The sequence below is a fragment of the Eschscholzia californica genome, unplaced genomic scaffold (genome assembly GCF_041429995.1).
Source record: "Eschscholzia californica isolate CP2 unplaced genomic scaffold, dmEscCali1.0.p SCAF_6, whole genome shotgun sequence".
NCBI lineage: Eukaryota > Viridiplantae > Streptophyta > Magnoliopsida > Ranunculales > Papaveraceae > Eschscholzia > Eschscholzia californica.
The window spans coordinates 7,020,794-7,036,276 of NW_028238483.1; the positions used below are offsets into that span (position 1 = coordinate 7,020,794).

The 15,483-nt window shown below is 36.3% G+C and overlaps 20 non-coding genes across 20 annotated transcripts; all 20 read right to left on the bottom strand.

Moving 5' to 3' along the window:
- Nucleotides 1-520: 520 nt before the first annotated feature.
- On the bottom strand, nt 521-639 carry LOC147531400 (5S ribosomal RNA). Its single transcript, XR_015228791.1, has one exon. It is a non-coding gene; the product is annotated as a 5S ribosomal RNA (ribosomal RNA).
- An 854-nt stretch (nt 640-1,493) lies between these two features.
- On the bottom strand, nt 1,494-1,612 carry LOC147531401 (5S ribosomal RNA). Its single transcript, XR_015228792.1, has one exon. It is a non-coding gene; the product is annotated as a 5S ribosomal RNA (ribosomal RNA).
- Nucleotides 1,613-2,174: 562 nt separating this feature from the next.
- LOC147531402 (5S ribosomal RNA) lies at nt 2,175-2,293 on the bottom strand. The gene has a single exon (XR_015228793.1). It is a non-coding gene; the product is annotated as a 5S ribosomal RNA (ribosomal RNA).
- Nucleotides 2,294-3,147: 854 nt separating this feature from the next.
- Nucleotides 3,148-3,266, bottom strand: LOC147531403 (5S ribosomal RNA). The gene has a single exon (XR_015228794.1). It is a non-coding gene; the product is annotated as a 5S ribosomal RNA (ribosomal RNA).
- Nucleotides 3,267-3,828: 562 nt separating this feature from the next.
- Nucleotides 3,829-3,947, bottom strand: LOC147531404 (5S ribosomal RNA). Its single transcript, XR_015228795.1, has one exon. It is a non-coding gene; the product is annotated as a 5S ribosomal RNA (ribosomal RNA).
- A 562-nt stretch (nt 3,948-4,509) lies between these two features.
- Nucleotides 4,510-4,628, bottom strand: LOC147531405 (5S ribosomal RNA). The gene has a single exon (XR_015228796.1). It is a non-coding gene; the product is annotated as a 5S ribosomal RNA (ribosomal RNA).
- Nucleotides 4,629-5,190: 562 nt separating this feature from the next.
- On the bottom strand, nt 5,191-5,309 carry LOC147531406 (5S ribosomal RNA). Its single transcript, XR_015228797.1, has one exon. It is a non-coding gene; the product is annotated as a 5S ribosomal RNA (ribosomal RNA).
- A 562-nt stretch (nt 5,310-5,871) lies between these two features.
- Nucleotides 5,872-5,990, bottom strand: LOC147531407 (5S ribosomal RNA). The gene has a single exon (XR_015228798.1). It is a non-coding gene; the product is annotated as a 5S ribosomal RNA (ribosomal RNA).
- An 854-nt stretch (nt 5,991-6,844) lies between these two features.
- On the bottom strand, nt 6,845-6,963 carry LOC147531408 (5S ribosomal RNA). The gene has a single exon (XR_015228800.1). It is a non-coding gene; the product is annotated as a 5S ribosomal RNA (ribosomal RNA).
- Nucleotides 6,964-7,525: 562 nt separating this feature from the next.
- Nucleotides 7,526-7,644, bottom strand: LOC147531409 (5S ribosomal RNA). The gene has a single exon (XR_015228801.1). It is a non-coding gene; the product is annotated as a 5S ribosomal RNA (ribosomal RNA).
- Nucleotides 7,645-8,206: 562 nt separating this feature from the next.
- On the bottom strand, nt 8,207-8,325 carry LOC147531410 (5S ribosomal RNA). Its single transcript, XR_015228802.1, has one exon. It is a non-coding gene; the product is annotated as a 5S ribosomal RNA (ribosomal RNA).
- Nucleotides 8,326-8,887: 562 nt separating this feature from the next.
- Nucleotides 8,888-9,006, bottom strand: LOC147531411 (5S ribosomal RNA). The gene has a single exon (XR_015228803.1). It is a non-coding gene; the product is annotated as a 5S ribosomal RNA (ribosomal RNA).
- Nucleotides 9,007-9,568: 562 nt separating this feature from the next.
- On the bottom strand, nt 9,569-9,687 carry LOC147531412 (5S ribosomal RNA). The gene has a single exon (XR_015228804.1). It is a non-coding gene; the product is annotated as a 5S ribosomal RNA (ribosomal RNA).
- Nucleotides 9,688-10,249: 562 nt separating this feature from the next.
- Nucleotides 10,250-10,368, bottom strand: LOC147531413 (5S ribosomal RNA). Its single transcript, XR_015228805.1, has one exon. It is a non-coding gene; the product is annotated as a 5S ribosomal RNA (ribosomal RNA).
- Nucleotides 10,369-10,930: 562 nt separating this feature from the next.
- Nucleotides 10,931-11,049, bottom strand: LOC147531414 (5S ribosomal RNA). Its single transcript, XR_015228806.1, has one exon. It is a non-coding gene; the product is annotated as a 5S ribosomal RNA (ribosomal RNA).
- An 854-nt stretch (nt 11,050-11,903) lies between these two features.
- On the bottom strand, nt 11,904-12,022 carry LOC147531415 (5S ribosomal RNA). Its single transcript, XR_015228807.1, has one exon. It is a non-coding gene; the product is annotated as a 5S ribosomal RNA (ribosomal RNA).
- A 562-nt stretch (nt 12,023-12,584) lies between these two features.
- Nucleotides 12,585-12,703, bottom strand: LOC147531416 (5S ribosomal RNA). Its single transcript, XR_015228808.1, has one exon. It is a non-coding gene; the product is annotated as a 5S ribosomal RNA (ribosomal RNA).
- An 854-nt stretch (nt 12,704-13,557) lies between these two features.
- Nucleotides 13,558-13,676, bottom strand: LOC147531417 (5S ribosomal RNA). Its single transcript, XR_015228809.1, has one exon. It is a non-coding gene; the product is annotated as a 5S ribosomal RNA (ribosomal RNA).
- A 562-nt stretch (nt 13,677-14,238) lies between these two features.
- On the bottom strand, nt 14,239-14,357 carry LOC147531418 (5S ribosomal RNA). The gene has a single exon (XR_015228811.1). It is a non-coding gene; the product is annotated as a 5S ribosomal RNA (ribosomal RNA).
- A 562-nt stretch (nt 14,358-14,919) lies between these two features.
- LOC147531419 (5S ribosomal RNA) lies at nt 14,920-15,038 on the bottom strand. Its single transcript, XR_015228812.1, has one exon. It is a non-coding gene; the product is annotated as a 5S ribosomal RNA (ribosomal RNA).
- Between the last annotated feature and the right edge of the window lie 445 nt (nt 15,039-15,483).

A 15,483-nucleotide genomic window follows, 5' to 3' on the forward strand; every position in this document is an offset into this window, starting at 1 on the left:
TCCTATTTCTCCCCGATTTCACGCACTCTATAGTGATACGACGTAAAAACGTTTACTCCCTCCGTCCGATTATGTTTGACTTTTTAGCAGATCCAATTTTTATTTATTGTTCTCTCACTAAAAGATTTTTCCTAAATTACCTATATTAAATTTGGAGTATTCAAATAAATAATATGTCGGAAGTAGTGTAGAAATAACTGAAACTTTTTATTCTTATTAAAAGTAAAGGGTAGATTGGGAAATGCTAATGAAATTAGTAATAAATATTTCCGGACATATTTTTATGTCTCCAAATCGCTGTCATCGGTTTATAATACGTACGACGAGTTATTCCAGTTTTAAATTACTCGAGTTACACAAAATTCTGAAAAATAGACGGATGACACAGAAAACAACGTTTTTTTGGCAAATCCGACGATCCTAACCCGCCTTTGGCAGGTTATTTTCTTCCCCTCTTCTCCATCTCTCCGACGAGACAAAAAAAAAAAAAGTAGAAAAAGGGAAAAAAAAAGTAGAAAAAGGGATGCAACACGAGGACTTCCCAGGAGGTCACCCATCCTAGTACTACTCTCGCCCAAGCACGCTTAACTTCGGAGTTCTGATGGGATCCGGTGGATTAGTGCTGGTATGATCGCATCCGTTAGTATTTTACAATGGGTACTACTTGTTCTCATCGTGGACTCCTATTTCTCCCCGATTTCACGCACTCTATAGTGATACGACGTAAAAACGTTTACTCCCTCCGTCCGATTATGTTTGACTTTTTAGCAGATCCAATTTTTATTTATTGTTCTCTCACTAAAAGATTTTTCCTAAATTACCTATATTAAATTTGGAGTATTCAAATAAATAATATGTCGGAAGTAGTGTAGAAATAACTGAAACTTTTTATTCTTATTAAAAGTAAAGGGTAGATTGGGAAATGCTAATGAAATTAGTAATAAATATTTCCGGACATATTTTTATGTCTCCAAATCGCTGTCATCGGTTTATAATACGTACGACGAGTTATTCCAGTTTTAAATTACTCGAGTTACACAAAATTCTGAAAAATAGACGGATGACACAGAAAACAACGTTTTTTTGGCAAATCCGACGATCCTAACCCGCCTTTGGCAGGTTATTTGGAGTATTCAAATAAATAATATGTCGGAAGTAGTGTAGAAATAACTGAAACTTTTTATTCTTATTAAAAGTAAAGGGTAGATTGGGAAATGCTAATGAAATTAGTAATAAATATTTCCGGACATATTTTTATGTCTCCAAATCGCTGTCATCGGTTTATAATACGTACGACGAGTTATTCCAGTTTTAAATTACTCGAGTTACACAAAATTCTGAAAAATAGACGGATGACACAGAAAACAACGTTTTTTTGGCAAATCCGACGATCCTAACCCGCCTTTGGCAGGTTATTTTCTTCCCCTCTTCTCCATCTCTCCGACGAGACAAAAAAAAAAAAAGTAGAAAAAGGGAAAAAAAAAGTAGAAAAAGGGATGCAACACGAGGACTTCCCAGGAGGTCACCCATCCTAGTACTACTCTCGCCCAAGCACGCTTAACTTCGGAGTTCTGATGGGATCCGGTGGATTAGTGCTGGTATGATCGCATCCGTTAGTATTTTACAATGGGTACTACTTGTTCTCATCGTGGACTCCTATTTCTCCCCGATTTCACGCACTCTATAGTGATACGACGTAAAAACGTTTACTCCCTCCGTCCGATTATGTTTGACTTTTTAGCAGATCCAATTTTTATTTATTGTTCTCTCACTAAAAGATTTTTCCTAAATTACCTATATTAAATTTGGAGTATTCAAATAAATAATATGTCGGAAGTAGTGTAGAAATAACTGAAACTTTTTATTCTTATTAAAAGTAAAGGGTAGATTGGGAAATGCTAATGAAATTAGTAATAAATATTTCCGGACATATTTTTATGTCTCCAAATCGCTGTCATCGGTTTATAATACGTACGACGAGTTATTCCAGTTTTAAATTACTCGAGTTACACAAAATTCTGAAAAATAGACGGATGACACAGAAAACAACGTTTTTTTGGCAAATCCGACGATCCTAACCCGCCTTTGGCAGGTTATTTTCTTCCCCTCTTCTCCATCTCTCCGACGAGACAAAAAAAAAAAAAGTAGAAAAAGGGAAAAAAAAAGTAGAAAAAGGGATGCAACACGAGGACTTCCCAGGAGGTCACCCATCCTAGTACTACTCTCGCCCAAGCACGCTTAACTTCGGAGTTCTGATGGGATCCGGTGGATTAGTGCTGGTATGATCGCATCCGTTAGTATTTTACAATGGGTACTACTTGTTCTCATCGTGGACTCCTATTTCTCCCCGATTTCACGCACTCTATAGTGATACGACGTAAAAACGTTTACTCCCTCCGTCCGATTATGTTTGACTTTTTAGCAGATCCAATTTTTATTTATTGTTCTCTCACTAAAAGATTTTTCCTAAATTACCTATATTAAATTTGGAGTATTCAAATAAATAATATGTCGGAAGTAGTGTAGAAATAACTGAAACTTTTTATTCTTATTAAAAGTAAAGGGTAGATTGGGAAATGCTAATGAAATTAGTAATAAATATTTCCGGACATATTTTTATGTCTCCAAATCGCTGTCATCGGTTTATAATACGTACGACGAGTTATTCCAGTTTTAAATTACTCGAGTTACACAAAATTCTGAAAAATAGACGGATGACACAGAAAACAACGTTTTTTTGGCAAATCCGACGATCCTAACCCGCCTTTGGCAGGTTATTTGGAGTATTCAAATAAATAATATGTCGGAAGTAGTGTAGAAATAACTGAAACTTTTTATTCTTATTAAAAGTAAAGGGTAGATTGGGAAATGCTAATGAAATTAGTAATAAATATTTCCGGACATATTTTTATGTCTCCAAATCGCTGTCATCGGTTTATAATACGTACGACGAGTTATTCCAGTTTTAAATTACTCGAGTTACACAAAATTCTGAAAAATAGACGGATGACACAGAAAACAACGTTTTTTTGGCAAATCCGACGATCCTAACCCGCCTTTGGCAGGTTATTTTCTTCCCCTCTTCTCCATCTCTCCGACGAGACAAAAAAAAAAAAAGTAGAAAAAGGGAAAAAAAAAGTAGAAAAAGGGATGCAACACGAGGACTTCCCAGGAGGTCACCCATCCTAGTACTACTCTCGCCCAAGCACGCTTAACTTCGGAGTTCTGATGGGATCCGGTGGATTAGTGCTGGTATGATCGCATCCGTTAGTATTTTACAATGGGTACTACTTGTTCTCATCGTGGACTCCTATTTCTCCCCGATTTCACGCACTCTATAGTGATACGACGTAAAAACGTTTACTCCCTCCGTCCGATTATGTTTGACTTTTTAGCAGATCCAATTTTTATTTATTGTTCTCTCACTAAAAGATTTTTCCTAAATTACCTATATTAAATTTGGAGTATTCAAATAAATAATATGTCGGAAGTAGTGTAGAAATAACTGAAACTTTTTATTCTTATTAAAAGTAAAGGGTAGATTGGGAAATGCTAATGAAATTAGTAATAAATATTTCCGGACATATTTTTATGTCTCCAAATCGCTGTCATCGGTTTATAATACGTACGACGAGTTATTCCAGTTTTAAATTACTCGAGTTACACAAAATTCTGAAAAATAGACGGATGACACAGAAAACAACGTTTTTTTGGCAAATCCGACGATCCTAACCCGCCTTTGGCAGGTTATTTTCTTCCCCTCTTCTCCATCTCTCCGACGAGACAAAAAAAAAAAAAGTAGAAAAAGGGAAAAAAAAAGTAGAAAAAGGGATGCAACACGAGGACTTCCCAGGAGGTCACCCATCCTAGTACTACTCTCGCCCAAGCACGCTTAACTTCGGAGTTCTGATGGGATCCGGTGGATTAGTGCTGGTATGATCGCATCCGTTAGTATTTTACAATGGGTACTACTTGTTCTCATCGTGGACTCCTATTTCTCCCCGATTTCACGCACTCTATAGTGATACGACGTAAAAACGTTTACTCCCTCCGTCCGATTATGTTTGACTTTTTAGCAGATCCAATTTTTATTTATTGTTCTCTCACTAAAAGATTTTTCCTAAATTACCTATATTAAATTTGGAGTATTCAAATAAATAATATGTCGGAAGTAGTGTAGAAATAACTGAAACTTTTTATTCTTATTAAAAGTAAAGGGTAGATTGGGAAATGCTAATGAAATTAGTAATAAATATTTCCGGACATATTTTTATGTCTCCAAATCGCTGTCATCGGTTTATAATACGTACGACGAGTTATTCCAGTTTTAAATTACTCGAGTTACACAAAATTCTGAAAAATAGACGGATGACACAGAAAACAACGTTTTTTTGGCAAATCCGACGATCCTAACCCGCCTTTGGCAGGTTATTTTCTTCCCCTCTTCTCCATCTCTCCGACGAGACAAAAAAAAAAAAAGTAGAAAAAGGGAAAAAAAAAGTAGAAAAAGGGATGCAACACGAGGACTTCCCAGGAGGTCACCCATCCTAGTACTACTCTCGCCCAAGCACGCTTAACTTCGGAGTTCTGATGGGATCCGGTGGATTAGTGCTGGTATGATCGCATCCGTTAGTATTTTACAATGGGTACTACTTGTTCTCATCGTGGACTCCTATTTCTCCCCGATTTCACGCACTCTATAGTGATACGACGTAAAAACGTTTACTCCCTCCGTCCGATTATGTTTGACTTTTTAGCAGATCCAATTTTTATTTATTGTTCTCTCACTAAAAGATTTTTCCTAAATTACCTATATTAAATTTGGAGTATTCAAATAAATAATATGTCGGAAGTAGTGTAGAAATAACTGAAACTTTTTATTCTTATTAAAAGTAAAGGGTAGATTGGGAAATGCTAATGAAATTAGTAATAAATATTTCCGGACATATTTTTATGTCTCCAAATCGCTGTCATCGGTTTATAATACGTACGACGAGTTATTCCAGTTTTAAATTACTCGAGTTACACAAAATTCTGAAAAATAGACGGATGACACAGAAAACAACGTTTTTTTGGCAAATCCGACGATCCTAACCCGCCTTTGGCAGGTTATTTTCTTCCCCTCTTCTCCATCTCTCCGACGAGACAAAAAAAAAAAAAGTAGAAAAAGGGAAAAAAAAAGTAGAAAAAGGGATGCAACACGAGGACTTCCCAGGAGGTCACCCATCCTAGTACTACTCTCGCCCAAGCACGCTTAACTTCGGAGTTCTGATGGGATCCGGTGGATTAGTGCTGGTATGATCGCATCCGTTAGTATTTTACAATGGGTACTACTTGTTCTCATCGTGGACTCCTATTTCTCCCCGATTTCACGCACTCTATAGTGATACGACGTAAAAACGTTTACTCCCTCCGTCCGATTATGTTTGACTTTTTAGCAGATCCAATTTTTATTTATTGTTCTCTCACTAAAAGATTTTTCCTAAATTACCTATATTAAATTTGGAGTATTCAAATAAATAATATGTCGGAAGTAGTGTAGAAATAACTGAAACTTTTTATTCTTATTAAAAGTAAAGGGTAGATTGGGAAATGCTAATGAAATTAGTAATAAATATTTCCGGACATATTTTTATGTCTCCAAATCGCTGTCATCGGTTTATAATACGTACGACGAGTTATTCCAGTTTTAAATTACTCGAGTTACACAAAATTCTGAAAAATAGACGGATGACACAGAAAACAACGTTTTTTTGGCAAATCCGACGATCCTAACCCGCCTTTGGCAGGTTATTTTCTTCCCCTCTTCTCCATCTCTCCGACGAGACAAAAAAAAAAAAAGTAGAAAAAGGGAAAAAAAAAGTAGAAAAAGGGATGCAACACGAGGACTTCCCAGGAGGTCACCCATCCTAGTACTACTCTCGCCCAAGCACGCTTAACTTCGGAGTTCTGATGGGATCCGGTGGATTAGTGCTGGTATGATCGCATCCGTTAGTATTTTACAATGGGTACTACTTGTTCTCATCGTGGACTCCTATTTCTCCCCGATTTCACGCACTCTATAGTGATACGACGTAAAAACGTTTACTCCCTCCGTCCGATTATGTTTGACTTTTTAGCAGATCCAATTTTTATTTATTGTTCTCTCACTAAAAGATTTTTCCTAAATTACCTATATTAAATTTGGAGTATTCAAATAAATAATATGTCGGAAGTAGTGTAGAAATAACTGAAACTTTTTATTCTTATTAAAAGTAAAGGGTAGATTGGGAAATGCTAATGAAATTAGTAATAAATATTTCCGGACATATTTTTATGTCTCCAAATCGCTGTCATCGGTTTATAATACGTACGACGAGTTATTCCAGTTTTAAATTACTCGAGTTACACAAAATTCTGAAAAATAGACGGATGACACAGAAAACAACGTTTTTTTGGCAAATCCGACGATCCTAACCCGCCTTTGGCAGGTTATTTGGAGTATTCAAATAAATAATATGTCGGAAGTAGTGTAGAAATAACTGAAACTTTTTATTCTTATTAAAAGTAAAGGGTAGATTGGGAAATGCTAATGAAATTAGTAATAAATATTTCCGGACATATTTTTATGTCTCCAAATCGCTGTCATCGGTTTATAATACGTACGACGAGTTATTCCAGTTTTAAATTACTCGAGTTACACAAAATTCTGAAAAATAGACGGATGACACAGAAAACAACGTTTTTTTGGCAAATCCGACGATCCTAACCCGCCTTTGGCAGGTTATTTTCTTCCCCTCTTCTCCATCTCTCCGACGAGACAAAAAAAAAAAAAGTAGAAAAAGGGAAAAAAAAAGTAGAAAAAGGGATGCAACACGAGGACTTCCCAGGAGGTCACCCATCCTAGTACTACTCTCGCCCAAGCACGCTTAACTTCGGAGTTCTGATGGGATCCGGTGGATTAGTGCTGGTATGATCGCATCCGTTAGTATTTTACAATGGGTACTACTTGTTCTCATCGTGGACTCCTATTTCTCCCCGATTTCACGCACTCTATAGTGATACGACGTAAAAACGTTTACTCCCTCCGTCCGATTATGTTTGACTTTTTAGCAGATCCAATTTTTATTTATTGTTCTCTCACTAAAAGATTTTTCCTAAATTACCTATATTAAATTTGGAGTATTCAAATAAATAATATGTCGGAAGTAGTGTAGAAATAACTGAAACTTTTTATTCTTATTAAAAGTAAAGGGTAGATTGGGAAATGCTAATGAAATTAGTAATAAATATTTCCGGACATATTTTTATGTCTCCAAATCGCTGTCATCGGTTTATAATACGTACGACGAGTTATTCCAGTTTTAAATTACTCGAGTTACACAAAATTCTGAAAAATAGACGGATGACACAGAAAACAACGTTTTTTTGGCAAATCCGACGATCCTAACCCGCCTTTGGCAGGTTATTTTCTTCCCCTCTTCTCCATCTCTCCGACGAGACAAAAAAAAAAAAAGTAGAAAAAGGGAAAAAAAAAGTAGAAAAAGGGATGCAACACGAGGACTTCCCAGGAGGTCACCCATCCTAGTACTACTCTCGCCCAAGCACGCTTAACTTCGGAGTTCTGATGGGATCCGGTGGATTAGTGCTGGTATGATCGCATCCGTTAGTATTTTACAATGGGTACTACTTGTTCTCATCGTGGACTCCTATTTCTCCCCGATTTCACGCACTCTATAGTGATACGACGTAAAAACGTTTACTCCCTCCGTCCGATTATGTTTGACTTTTTAGCAGATCCAATTTTTATTTATTGTTCTCTCACTAAAAGATTTTTCCTAAATTACCTATATTAAATTTGGAGTATTCAAATAAATAATATGTCGGAAGTAGTGTAGAAATAACTGAAACTTTTTATTCTTATTAAAAGTAAAGGGTAGATTGGGAAATGCTAATGAAATTAGTAATAAATATTTCCGGACATATTTTTATGTCTCCAAATCGCTGTCATCGGTTTATAATACGTACGACGAGTTATTCCAGTTTTAAATTACTCGAGTTACACAAAATTCTGAAAAATAGACGGATGACACAGAAAACAACGTTTTTTTGGCAAATCCGACGATCCTAACCCGCCTTTGGCAGGTTATTTTCTTCCCCTCTTCTCCATCTCTCCGACGAGACAAAAAAAAAAAAAGTAGAAAAAGGGAAAAAAAAAGTAGAAAAAGGGATGCAACACGAGGACTTCCCAGGAGGTCACCCATCCTAGTACTACTCTCGCCCAAGCACGCTTAACTTCGGAGTTCTGATGGGATCCGGTGGATTAGTGCTGGTATGATCGCATCCGTTAGTATTTTACAATGGGTACTACTTGTTCTCATCGTGGACTCCTATTTCTCCCCGATTTCACGCACTCTATAGTGATACGACGTAAAAACGTTTACTCCCTCCGTCCGATTATGTTTGACTTTTTAGCAGATCCAATTTTTATTTATTGTTCTCTCACTAAAAGATTTTTCCTAAATTACCTATATTAAATTTGGAGTATTCAAATAAATAATATGTCGGAAGTAGTGTAGAAATAACTGAAACTTTTTATTCTTATTAAAAGTAAAGGGTAGATTGGGAAATGCTAATGAAATTAGTAATAAATATTTCCGGACATATTTTTATGTCTCCAAATCGCTGTCATCGGTTTATAATACGTACGACGAGTTATTCCAGTTTTAAATTACTCGAGTTACACAAAATTCTGAAAAATAGACGGATGACACAGAAAACAACGTTTTTTTGGCAAATCCGACGATCCTAACCCGCCTTTGGCAGGTTATTTTCTTCCCCTCTTCTCCATCTCTCCGACGAGACAAAAAAAAAAAAAGTAGAAAAAGGGAAAAAAAAAGTAGAAAAAGGGATGCAACACGAGGACTTCCCAGGAGGTCACCCATCCTAGTACTACTCTCGCCCAAGCACGCTTAACTTCGGAGTTCTGATGGGATCCGGTGGATTAGTGCTGGTATGATCGCATCCGTTAGTATTTTACAATGGGTACTACTTGTTCTCATCGTGGACTCCTATTTCTCCCCGATTTCACGCACTCTATAGTGATACGACGTAAAAACGTTTACTCCCTCCGTCCGATTATGTTTGACTTTTTAGCAGATCCAATTTTTATTTATTGTTCTCTCACTAAAAGATTTTTCCTAAATTACCTATATTAAATTTGGAGTATTCAAATAAATAATATGTCGGAAGTAGTGTAGAAATAACTGAAACTTTTTATTCTTATTAAAAGTAAAGGGTAGATTGGGAAATGCTAATGAAATTAGTAATAAATATTTCCGGACATATTTTTATGTCTCCAAATCGCTGTCATCGGTTTATAATACGTACGACGAGTTATTCCAGTTTTAAATTACTCGAGTTACACAAAATTCTGAAAAATAGACGGATGACACAGAAAACAACGTTTTTTTGGCAAATCCGACGATCCTAACCCGCCTTTGGCAGGTTATTTTCTTCCCCTCTTCTCCATCTCTCCGACGAGACAAAAAAAAAAAAAGTAGAAAAAGGGAAAAAAAAAGTAGAAAAAGGGATGCAACACGAGGACTTCCCAGGAGGTCACCCATCCTAGTACTACTCTCGCCCAAGCACGCTTAACTTCGGAGTTCTGATGGGATCCGGTGGATTAGTGCTGGTATGATCGCATCCGTTAGTATTTTACAATGGGTACTACTTGTTCTCATCGTGGACTCCTATTTCTCCCCGATTTCACGCACTCTATAGTGATACGACGTAAAAACGTTTACTCCCTCCGTCCGATTATGTTTGACTTTTTAGCAGATCCAATTTTTATTTATTGTTCTCTCACTAAAAGATTTTTCCTAAATTACCTATATTAAATTTGGAGTATTCAAATAAATAATATGTCGGAAGTAGTGTAGAAATAACTGAAACTTTTTATTCTTATTAAAAGTAAAGGGTAGATTGGGAAATGCTAATGAAATTAGTAATAAATATTTCCGGACATATTTTTATGTCTCCAAATCGCTGTCATCGGTTTATAATACGTACGACGAGTTATTCCAGTTTTAAATTACTCGAGTTACACAAAATTCTGAAAAATAGACGGATGACACAGAAAACAACGTTTTTTTGGCAAATCCGACGATCCTAACCCGCCTTTGGCAGGTTATTTTCTTCCCCTCTTCTCCATCTCTCCGACGAGACAAAAAAAAAAAAAGTAGAAAAAGGGAAAAAAAAAGTAGAAAAAGGGATGCAACACGAGGACTTCCCAGGAGGTCACCCATCCTAGTACTACTCTCGCCCAAGCACGCTTAACTTCGGAGTTCTGATGGGATCCGGTGGATTAGTGCTGGTATGATCGCATCCGTTAGTATTTTACAATGGGTACTACTTGTTCTCATCGTGGACTCCTATTTCTCCCCGATTTCACGCACTCTATAGTGATACGACGTAAAAACGTTTACTCCCTCCGTCCGATTATGTTTGACTTTTTAGCAGATCCAATTTTTATTTATTGTTCTCTCACTAAAAGATTTTTCCTAAATTACCTATATTAAATTTGGAGTATTCAAATAAATAATATGTCGGAAGTAGTGTAGAAATAACTGAAACTTTTTATTCTTATTAAAAGTAAAGGGTAGATTGGGAAATGCTAATGAAATTAGTAATAAATATTTCCGGACATATTTTTATGTCTCCAAATCGCTGTCATCGGTTTATAATACGTACGACGAGTTATTCCAGTTTTAAATTACTCGAGTTACACAAAATTCTGAAAAATAGACGGATGACACAGAAAACAACGTTTTTTTGGCAAATCCGACGATCCTAACCCGCCTTTGGCAGGTTATTTTCTTCCCCTCTTCTCCATCTCTCCGACGAGACAAAAAAAAAAAAAGTAGAAAAAGGGAAAAAAAAAGTAGAAAAAGGGATGCAACACGAGGACTTCCCAGGAGGTCACCCATCCTAGTACTACTCTCGCCCAAGCACGCTTAACTTCGGAGTTCTGATGGGATCCGGTGGATTAGTGCTGGTATGATCGCATCCGTTAGTATTTTACAATGGGTACTACTTGTTCTCATCGTGGACTCCTATTTCTCCCCGATTTCACGCACTCTATAGTGATACGACGTAAAAACGTTTACTCCCTCCGTCCGATTATGTTTGACTTTTTAGCAGATCCAATTTTTATTTATTGTTCTCTCACTAAAAGATTTTTCCTAAATTACCTATATTAAATTTGGAGTATTCAAATAAATAATATGTCGGAAGTAGTGTAGAAATAACTGAAACTTTTTATTCTTATTAAAAGTAAAGGGTAGATTGGGAAATGCTAATGAAATTAGTAATAAATATTTCCGGACATATTTTTATGTCTCCAAATCGCTGTCATCGGTTTATAATACGTACGACGAGTTATTCCAGTTTTAAATTACTCGAGTTACACAAAATTCTGAAAAATAGACGGATGACACAGAAAACAACGTTTTTTTGGCAAATCCGACGATCCTAACCCGCCTTTGGCAGGTTATTTGGAGTATTCAAATAAATAATATGTCGGAAGTAGTGTAGAAATAACTGAAACTTTTTATTCTTATTAAAAGTAAAGGGTAGATTGGGAAATGCTAATGAAATTAGTAATAAATATTTCCGGACATATTTTTATGTCTCCAAATCGCTGTCATCGGTTTATAATACGTACGACGAGTTATTCCAGTTTTAAATTACTCGAGTTACACAAAATTCTGAAAAATAGACGGATGACACAGAAAACAACGTTTTTTTGGCAAATCCGACGATCCTAACCCGCCTTTGGCAGGTTATTTTCTTCCCCTCTTCTCCATCTCTCCGACGAGACAAAAAAAAAAAAAGTAGAAAAAGGGAAAAAAAAAGTAGAAAAAGGGATGCAACACGAGGACTTCCCAGGAGGTCACCCATCCTAGTACTACTCTCGCCCAAGCACGCTTAACTTCGGAGTTCTGATGGGATCCGGTGGATTAGTGCTGGTATGATCGCATCCGTTAGTATTTTACAATGGGTACTACTTGTTCTCATCGTGGACTCCTATTTCTCCCCGATTTCACGCACTCTATAGTGATACGACGTAAAAACGTTTACTCCCTCCGTCCGATTATGTTTGACTTTTTAGCAGATCCAATTTTTATTTATTGTTCTCTCACTAAAAGATTTTTCCTAAATTACCTATATTAAATTTGGAGTATTCAAATAAATAATATGTCGGAAGTAGTGTAGAAATAACTGAAACTTTTTATTCTTATTAAAAGTAAAGGGTAGATTGGGAAATGCTAATGAAATTAGTAATAAATATTTCCGGACATATTTTTATGTCTCCAAATCGCTGTCATCGGTTTATAATACGTACGACGAGTTATTCCAGTTTTAAATTACTCGAGTTACACAAAATTCTGAAAAATAGACGGATGACACAGAAAACAACGTTTTTTTGGCAAATCCGACGATCCTAACCCGCCTTTGGCAGGTTATTTTCTTCCCCTCTTCTCCATCTCTCCGACGAGACAAAAAAAAAAAAAGTAGAAAAAGGGAAAAAAAAAGTAGAAAAAGGGATGCAACACGAGGACTTCCCAGGAGGTCACCCATCCTAGTACTACTCTCGCCCAAGCACGCTTAACTTCGGAGTTCTGATGGGATCCGGTGGATTAGTGCTGGTATGATCGCATCCGTTAGTATTTTACAATGGGTACTACTTGTTCTCATCGTGGACTCCTATTTCTCCCCGATTTCACGCACTCTATAGTGATACGACGTAAAAACGTTTACTCCCTCCGTCCGATTATGTTTGACTTTTTAGCAGATCCAATTTTTATTTATTGTTCTCTCACTAAAAGATTTTTCCTAAATTACCTATATTAAATTTGGAGTATTCAAATAAATAATATGTCGGAAGTAGTGTAGAAATAACTGAAACTTTTTATTCTTATTAAAAGTAAAGGGTAGATTGGGAAATGCTAATGAAATTAGTAATAAATATTTCCGGACATATTTTTATGTCTCCAAATCGCTGTCATCGGTTTATAATACGTACGACGAGTTATTCCAGTTTTAAATTACTCGAGTTACACAAAATTCTGAAAAATAGACGGATGACACAGAAAACAACGTTTTTTTGGCAAATCCGACGATCCTAACCCGCCTTTGGCAGGTTATTTGGAGTATTCAAATAAATAATATGTCGGAAGTAGTGTAGAAATAACTGAAACTTTTTATTCTTATTAAAAGTAAAGGGTAGATTGGGAAATGCTAATGAAATTAGTAATAAATATTTCCGGACATATTTTTATGTCTCCAAATCGCTGTCATCGGTTTATAATACGTACGACGAGTTATTCCAGTTTTAAATTACTCGAGTTACACAAAATTCTGAAAAATAGACGGATGACACAGAAAACAACGTTTTTTTGGCAAATCCGACGATCCTAACCCGCCTTTGGCAGGTTATTTTCTTCCCCTCTTCTCCATCTCTCCGACGAGACAAAAAAAAAAAAAGTAGAAAAAGGGAAAAAAAAAGTAGAAAAAGGGATGCAACACGAGGACTTCCCAGGAGGTCACCCATCCTAGTACTACTCTCGCCCAAGCACGCTTAACTTCGGAGTTCTGATGGGATCCGGTGGATTAGTGCTGGTATGATCGCATCCGTTAGTATTTTACAATGGGTACTACTTGTTCTCATCGTGGACTCCTATTTCTCCCCGATTTCACGCACTCTATAGTGATACGACGTAAAAACGTTTACTCCCTCCGTCCGATTATGTTTGACTTTTTAGCAGATCCAATTTTTATTTATTGTTCTCTCACTAAAAGATTTTTCCTAAATTACCTATATTAAATTTGGAGTATTCAAATAAATAATATGTCGGAAGTAGTGTAGAAATAACTGAAACTTTTTATTCTTATTAAAAGTAAAGGGTAGATTGGGAAATGCTAATGAAATTAGTAATAAATATTTCCGGACATATTTTTATGTCTCCAAATCGCTGTCATCGGTTTATAATACGTACGACGAGTTATTCCAGTTTTAAATTACTCGAGTTACACAAAATTCTGAAAAATAGACGGATGACACAGAAAACAACGTTTTTTTGGCAAATCCGACGATCCTAACCCGCCTTTGGCAGGTTATTTTCTTCCCCTCTTCTCCATCTCTCCGACGAGACAAAAAAAAAAAAAGTAGAAAAAGGGAAAAAAAAAGTAGAAAAAGGGATGCAACACGAGGACTTCCCAGGAGGTCACCCATCCTAGTACTACTCTCGCCCAAGCACGCTTAACTTCGGAGTTCTGATGGGATCCGGTGGATTAGTGCTGGTATGATCGCATCCGTTAGTATTTTACAATGGGTACTACTTGTTCTCATCGTGGACTCCTATTTCTCCCCGATTTCACGCACTCTATAGTGATACGACGTAAAAACGTTTACTCCCTCCGTCCGATTATGTTTGACTTTTTAGCAGATCCAATTTTTATTTATTGTTCTCTCACTAAAAGATTTTTCCTAAATTACCTATATTAAATTTGGAGTATTCAAATAAATAATATGTCGGAAGTAGTGTAGAAATAACTGAAACTTTTTATTCTTATTAAAAGTAAAGGGTAGATTGGGAAATGCTAATGAAATTAGTAATAAATATTTCCGGACATATTTTTATGTCTCCAAATCGCTGTCATCGGTTTATAATACGTACGACGAGTTATTCCAGTTTTAAATTACTCGAGTTACACAAAATTCTGAAAAATAGACGGATGACACAGAAAACAACGTTTTTTTGGCAAATCCGACGATCCTAACCCGCCTTTGGCAGGTTATTTTCTTCCCCTCTTCTCCATCTCTCCGACGAGACAAAAAAAAAAAAAGTAGAAAAAGGGAAAAAAAAAGTAGAAAAAGGGATGCAACACGAGGACTTCCCAGGAGGTCACCCATCCTAGTACTACTCTCGCCCAAGCACGCTTAACTTCGGAGTTCTGATGGGATCCGGTGGATTAGTGCTGGTATGATCGCATCCGTTAGTATTTTACAATGGGTACTACTTGTTCTCATCGTGGACTCCTATTTCTCCCCGATTTCACGCACTCTATAGTGATACGACGTAAAAACGTTTACTCCCTCCGTCCGATTATGTTTGACTTTTTAGCAGATCCAATTTTTATTTATTGTTCTCTCACTAAAAGATTTTTCCTAAATTACCTATATTAAATTTGGAGTATTCAAATAAATAATATGTCGGAAGTAGTGTAGAAATAACTGAAACTTTTTATTCTTATTAAAAGTAAAGGGTAGATTGGGAAATGCTAATGAAATTAGTAATAAATATTTCCGGACATATTTTTATGTCTCCAAATCGCTGTCATCGGTTTATAATACGTACGACGAGTTATTCCAGTTTTAAATTACTCGAGTTACACAAAATTCTGAAAAATAGACGGATGACACAGAAAACAACGTTTTTT